The sequence below is a fragment of the Emys orbicularis genome, chromosome 2, assembly GCF_028017835.1.
Source record: "Emys orbicularis isolate rEmyOrb1 chromosome 2, rEmyOrb1.hap1, whole genome shotgun sequence".
NCBI lineage: Eukaryota > Metazoa > Chordata > Testudines > Emydidae > Emys > Emys orbicularis.
In genome coordinates, this window is record NC_088684.1 from 48,272,608 (window position 1) to 48,279,656 (window position 7,049).

Below are 7,049 nucleotides of genomic sequence, written 5' to 3' on the forward strand. Positions count from 1 at the left end.
CCAAACAACACAGTTCCCTTAAAGTGATCCAACCTCCGGCCTCCATCCAGTTACCGACATCAAATATGATGATTTCAGTAAATTTTATTTCATCATTTAAAAGAAAAGGTTCTACCAATCCCAAAGGATCAGACACATTACCTCCCAGGTTAATGAATGTTTCAGATCTTACCCAAATACACGCGACAGCCTGTTCTTATTAATTAAAATCTAAAGGTTTATTTAAAGAAAGAAAGTTAAAATTGGTTAAAGGAATCGATTACATACAGTAATGGCAAAGTTCTTGGCTCAGGCTTGTAGCAGTGATGGAATAAACTGTGGCTTAAGTCAAGTCTCTGGAGTACATCCACAGCCTGGATGGGTCATTCAGTCCATTGTTCAGAGCTTCAGTTTGTAGCAAAGTTCCTCCAGAGGTAAGAAGCAGGATTGAAGACCAAATGGAGAAGATGCAGCTGCCTTTTATAGGCCTTGGCTACATTGGCGGTGTACAGCGCTGCAACTTGCTGCGCTCAGGGGTGTGAAAAAACACACCCCTGAGCGCAGCGAGTACAGCGCTGTAAAGCGCCAGTGTAATCAGAGCCTGCAGCGCTGCACGCTCGCTCCCAGCGCTGCAAGCTACTCCCCTCGGAGAGGTGGAGTACATACAGCGCTGTGAAGTCCCGAGTGTAGCCAAGGCCAGAGTCTCTTGCTATGCAGCCTGTGCTTCCTTTGTTTCAAACACAAGCTGCTCAGCACATGGCTTGGAAGCCTTAGAGTTCTCTCCATAGGCATTTCCCTGCATGCCTTGTTGAGTCATAAGGTGTATCTGCCTTCTCTCAGTGGGTCAATTGTATAGCTGATGGTCCTTAATGGGCCATCAAACAGGCTAGGCAGTGCTAATGCCAAACTCTCGGCTCTCTATGAGCTAAGATCAAGTGTAGTACCTGTTCTTATCAGTTTAATATCTGATATGTCCTTTATTTGAGGACTGTATATTAAATTAATGTCTGGTCTGGGGGTGTCACCCAGAAGCAAACCACAAGTTTGAAATACAGACATACATATCTATAACTCATAATACAAAGGTGATACAAACATATAAACAAGATTATAATATCTGGCAAATTATGACATTATTGCAGATATCTTACATGGCATATCTGGCTGATTACTTCATGGACATTACCCAGGAACAAACATTTGAAATCCAGGTATAGAGCCAATATTATAACTTTAAATACAAAAATGATACATGCATACAGATTACATAATCATAACCAGCAAAGCATAGCCTTTTCATAGACATCTTACTCGACAACCTTTGTACAATATTTGCTGCAAATATATAACAATGGTTGCAACAATGATCTATATGGTCATATTTTAATCAGATAACGTCACAACCATACATACCTTTACACCCCAAACAAACCAAGACATCTGTTATCTACAGCCAAGCCCTCAGATACTACAGAATATGCTCCAAGGAGAAAGTCCAGGATATACACCTTACCATGCTTAAAACCGTCTTCACCAAACAAGGACATTCCACCAGAGAAGTAAATTGCACCATTGAACGGGCCACCCAAATACCCCAAAAGAACCTGCTTCAATACAGAAAAATAACCCTCTGACTGCACACCTCTATTTGTCACTTACCACCCTACATTGGAACCCATACATGATATCATTAAACAATTACAACTCATACTTGATGGAGACCACATCCTGAAAGAAATCCTTCCCAAACCCCCTCTTCTGGCCTTCAAACAACCCCCCCAACCTCATCATCAGAAGCAAGCTCCTCACAGACCAGGACCCCCCAAAACTGAAAGCGGCACCAGACCCTGCCAGAACAACAGAAGCAAAACCTGCAGACATATCTCCACTACTACAATTATCAACACCCCCCAGAACCCTCTTTTCAAGATCCATGAGTCCTACACATACCTATCACAACATGTGGTGTACCTCATCCAGTGCAATTAAATGTCTCAACAACTATGTGGGTGAAACTAGACAATCCCTAACATCTCGAATGAACTCTCACAGAAAAATGACAAATGACAAAAACACCATATCACCCATGCGTGAACACTTTTCACAAACTGATCACTATATCTGGTGTCTCAATTCTCATCCTCAAAGGAAACCTGCACAACACCTTCAAAAGACAAGCCTGGGATCTTAGATTCACTACTTTGCTAGACACTAAAAATCATGGTTCTAATAAAGACACCATATTTATGGATTATAATAATGATCTGTAACTCACTAACCCCCCCCCCCCCCCCCCACACACACACACACTTTTGTCCTATGACTGTAGGGGTGTTAATGGGGCACTTCACCTTTAATGGTCCCTTCGAATATGTGCTAACTACTTATGCTAAACTATCTGTTCAATCTTGTTTAGCTGTGAGGCTCTCAATGCCTTTCCTAGACCTAAAGAAAAGCTTTGTGTAAGCTCAAAAGTTTGTCTCTCTCACCAATGGAAGTTGGGCCAATAAAAGTTATTACCTCACCCACCTTGTCTCCCTAGGGGCCTAAGTCACTTTTTAAAATTGGATTTAGCCTCCTAAATCACTTAGATACTTTTGAAATTTTTGCCCACAATGTCCTGCTTCATCACCTAAATGTTAAACACTGTCATCATTAATTGCTATCATTAGCTTTTAAAAAAATAACTGTAGCAATCTCAGCTACAACTGTTGGTAAAATTTGACCATTATATACTATAGTCAGAGAGAGAGAGTATGAACACCATAGAACTAGCAGTGTTACTTAGAAAAGTCTATATTGCTGGTCAGAATTTCCTAACATTGTATAGGCCCAATTCTGACACTTATTCATATTTTATAGTGTCTTGTTCACCAAAGAGCCATGTTGCAATCTATTGGGATAGTTAAGAGTGTAAGGTATTATTCTACGTAAGATTTGCAACATCTGGAAATATCAATCTAAAGAAACAAAGGGACATCCTTTCTTGTGTTCTCCTTTCTTGTGTTGAGTAGCACCTTACTCCATGAGCAGTTTTAGTGAAATTAATGAGAACACTAGTAGAGTAAGGTGATATTGAACATGAAGAAACATACCAGAATCTGGTCCAAAGTAAAATAAGCTATGAACATGTGAGTATAGTGACACTTACTATCATCTAGCTACCACCACAGCTGACTCATATCATTCACCACAGAGACAGTCATTCTCAAGTTGCAGGAGTTCCAAATGATTGTTCAAATGAGCATGATGGCTAATGGTGAATATGAGACATTACCAGGGATGGTTATTATTGGTATACTTATTTATCTATGCTGTAGATTTTACATAGTTTTTAGTTGGCAATTGAGACAAAATAAATAATATAAACGCCTGCAAAAAACTTAAATATGGATGGAAAAACATTTAGAAGTCAATCCTTGGTTTAGATTTGTGACTGCCAAATAGGCCATTTTTCACAATTTGTTCCCAGCTGTGCAATGATCTTCAACTTATAAATAAGGCCATTTTTGGCAGATCAATTACATATGGAAAACAGTAGTCTCCATCAAAACAGTCCAGGTTTGTGGGAAAGTAATTATTCTTAATATGGAAAAGAACAAGAAGTGAAATCACTGAGACAAAGAAGCATTAATGAGTCAATTTTCTACAGCTTCACAGATGAGGGGAAAATATAACTTGGCTCAGTAGAACATCATCATAACTAGCCGTAGCGTGGGACAGATATGAACTTATTCCTCTAACTTGAAACTCCCACAAGTGTTGTCATTATTCTAAAGATAATGAGTGTTCAACCCCCATCCCATGGAAATACTACAGTATTTTGGTACCATTGTTGTCTCTAGAGTTTGGAAAGATTTGTTTTGAATTGTTGTCAAAGGGGAACAGTAAATGTTTACTGCTTTCTAATTACAGTACAATATTTTATTTTATATTTCTTCAAAGTTTTTTCTCCCAAAATGTTGACTTCAACAAGCACTAATATTTTTTTAACCTTTATTAAAGATTTTTCAGATTAAGATTAGAAGACCGCAAAATATTGATTCCACACTCATGAAAGTTACTAGAACTATATTTAACACTAATAAAGTTTATTTTTATGAATGTACACAGCTATGTGGGAAAATATTAACATTTTCATACAATACAGTAAAGCACTGTACTACGCTCACAATACTATATTTAGTTGACAATCAAAAGAATGGAAGTTTTGTATCAAGGATATAGTGTTTTTTAATAATTTCAGATCAAAGTGTTGCCACAATTAAATTTGTATTCTTGGGCCCTGATCCTTCAAAGGGATCTAGAAGTGTGGACTTTCACAACCACATGGAGTCCCGCTGAGTTTAACTGGACACTGCATAGGGGTAAGCTCTTCCCATATCGATCTCTTGCCAGGATTGGGGTGTTGGAAAGGAAACTTGATTTTATTGGATAGCATCATGCAAAGTTGATCACAGATGCTTACAGTGGTTTTCTAGAGACTTTTCTATACAGAAAGGGAAAAAGGATGAAATCCAATATGGAAAATACAGTATCGGCATTGTTTTCTTTTTGCCTACCTCTTTGAAGAGATCTTACAGAACTGTCAGCAGACACTAAATAACAAAGCCTGATAAGTTCCAGAACAAACAAGGATGTGTATATGACAGGAAGCACAGGCTGAATCAATTCAATTACACTCACAAAATGTCCACAAAGTACACTTTTAATATGAAGGATCAAATTAAAATCAAGACAAATATATTAAAAAAAAAAAGTTTGGAAAGAGACTGAATTAAAGCATCTTACAACAGCGTGTTCTTTTAGTTTAAAAACGTTTGATGATTTGCCATGCAAAAGTCCCAAAGAAGCAACAATTATTGGAAGTAAGTTTCTAATTACAGAGTGGTGTATGGATCCCTTTTACTGTTGATTTCCAATGTGTTTCAAGGCTAGATTTCACCACAGCAGTCTTATGATGGTCCCCCCCTTCCCCCCCCCCAGCACATTTCTAAATCCATTGTTACAGAATTTTGTTTATACAAGATCGTATAATTATTACCACTCATCACCATTGTAATGTGTGTGGGAGTGGGAACAGCTGACCCCTCAAGTCTTAAATATTTTATATTAAAAAAATTGATCAACTGGAGTTTTCAGTTCATAGAGGAACTGGTTGCTCCTCAGATTGAAAAAAGTGATTTCTCCTGTTAACAGCCCCCATGGGGAAACCACTGGGGCTTCTCTGTAGAAGGGGATGGGGTGCATGTTAGTGGACTGGGTTACAGAACCAGGCTCACGGTCTGCAGCTCCTGACATCATGTCACATTATCCTGAAGACATTTGAAGAAATTGCCTAAGTCAGTTTGAGTGTTTAAAACTCCTAATCAAGATTATTATGTTGGAAACATGAGGCTATTAAAAGTTGTGCGGTCAAAGGACAAGTAAAGACCTCAACCATCCACACAAGGCAAAATGCTTTCCTTTTTAAACACAGAAAGTGCCTCTATCACAGCAGTTTCTATAGGTGGGCTGCAGTGTAACTCTTAAAAATGTATCTTACATTCAAATACCGGTATTAACACTTTAAAAGTAGCCTACCCACTCTGCCTCATAGGCTGGTCTACACACATAAATTACAGTGATTTGACTGAGCTGGTTTCAAAATTGATCTATTTGAATCAGTACCAACCTCTGTGGACACTCTTACAACAGTTAAGGGTGGTTAAAATCAATTTAGCTTAAATTTGATTTATCATATTAAAATAAATCTATTTAAAGGTGCAATTTTTTAACTGTGAGGGTAATTAACTGTTAGAACAACTTACTAAGGGTTGTGGTAGTTTTTCCATCACTAAATCAAGATTGTCTGTCTTTCGAAAAGATACACTCTGGTTCAAATAGGAGTTAATTCAGGGAAGTGCTATGGCCTGTGTTATGCAGGAGGTCAGACTACATGATCACAATGGTCCCTTCTGGCCTTGTAATCTATGAATATATTCAGTTCAGTGCCCCTGAACTACTTTAATTATACCAGCTTCTTCCATCCCTCTACAGGCCATTATGCCACCAGAAAATACTTATAGAGTGCAGTGTGCTCCAGCCACATCCCATCCTGCTCTCTGGACATATCCAACATATCCCTTATCCTGAGAGCAGGGAAGGGAACTGACTTAGAACCATCACACCCAATCTATATTAATTGGAGTATCTCTCTCCTCATGACAGGGTATCCCCTGTATGTCTCCAGAGTAGTGCAGGAACTGGGTCTCTCTCTCTCTCTCTGTATATATATATATATATATATATATATTTGATTTCACTTTAATATTTCCACTTCTCTGCTCTTTTTCCACACTTTCTCATAAGTAGAGCACAAAACCAATAATGTTTAAGTGAGCTCATCCATCTGTAGACTTCAGTGCCTAGAGCCGTCAATCAAGTATCTTCCATGACCTCTAAATTCACAAACCCAAACCCAATCCCCCTTCTACCCACCCACACAAACACACACACACACTCCCCATACACAAAGTTTTCTGCTGACAGGAAGATAGTGTCAACAATCCTTACTAAGTGCATGGTTATAGCTCTGAGTAGTTTTCCTATCTTCTATTACTTTTCAGTGGGGGGAGCCATCAAACTATAACTCTGTTGAAATCCTCCATTAATTTCTATTCATCCTCAAAACATTATCGGTATTAGACAAAAGCAATTAATGCTACTAATTTGTAGCACTCGGAATCTTTTTTGTATGATTAACTACTGAAGTAGTACAAATCTTTTTTATTTTATTATCTTCCACAGGATTTGAATTTTTTAGATGAGATTTCATTACAGAAGAGTTGGGAGAAAAGCTCTGAAATCTCTTATCTTAATGTAGACCTATGTTCTCCTAAGAACTGTAATGATTTACCATTTGGTACTCTATTCTTCATAAGCATTGGCATATACTATAAGGAGAATACTGTTTTTGATAATCATGGTTGGATTGTACCATTACTCTAGCCTGAGATAGTACTATTTAAATACTTTAAACAATATAATAGAATCTTCTTAACTGGGGCATACTTTGATGAATGTTCTGG

The 7,049-nt window shown here is 38.0% G+C and overlaps 1 pseudogene; it reads left to right on the plus strand.

Annotated features, from left to right (window-relative positions):
- Window positions 1-884: 884 nt before the first annotated feature.
- LOC135875286 (U2 spliceosomal RNA) lies at window positions 885-1,060 on the plus strand (annotated as a pseudogene).
- Window positions 1,061-7,049: the final 5,989 nt, after the last annotated feature.